Raw genomic sequence first — 332 nt, 5'->3', positions numbered from 1 at the left:
CTTTAGAGAGGAGCTCGAGAGGGTTGGCGCACCGCACCTTATAAACAGGTGCGGGTCTTTGACCTAGCGAGGTGGGACTAAACTCCCACCACCACGCTATTGTGCAAGGCCCATTGGTCCCGGTTGGTGGCACCAACCGGGACTAAAGGGGTGCATTGGTCCCGGTTGGTGCTACGAACCGGTACCAATGCCCCCCTTTAGTCCCGATTGGTGCCACCAACCAGGACCAAAGCCCTCTGCTTCCCGCCCTTTGGGCTGCTGAAAAGAGACCTTTGGTCCCGGTTGGTGGCACCAACCAGGACTAAAGGGGGGCATTGGTCCCGGTTGGTGCC

This window comes from Triticum aestivum, chromosome 3B (assembly GCF_018294505.1).
Source record: "Triticum aestivum cultivar Chinese Spring chromosome 3B, IWGSC CS RefSeq v2.1, whole genome shotgun sequence".
Classification (NCBI taxonomy): Eukaryota; Viridiplantae; Streptophyta; class Magnoliopsida; order Poales; family Poaceae; genus Triticum; species Triticum aestivum.
Note: the sequence above shows the minus strand (reverse complement) of the source record.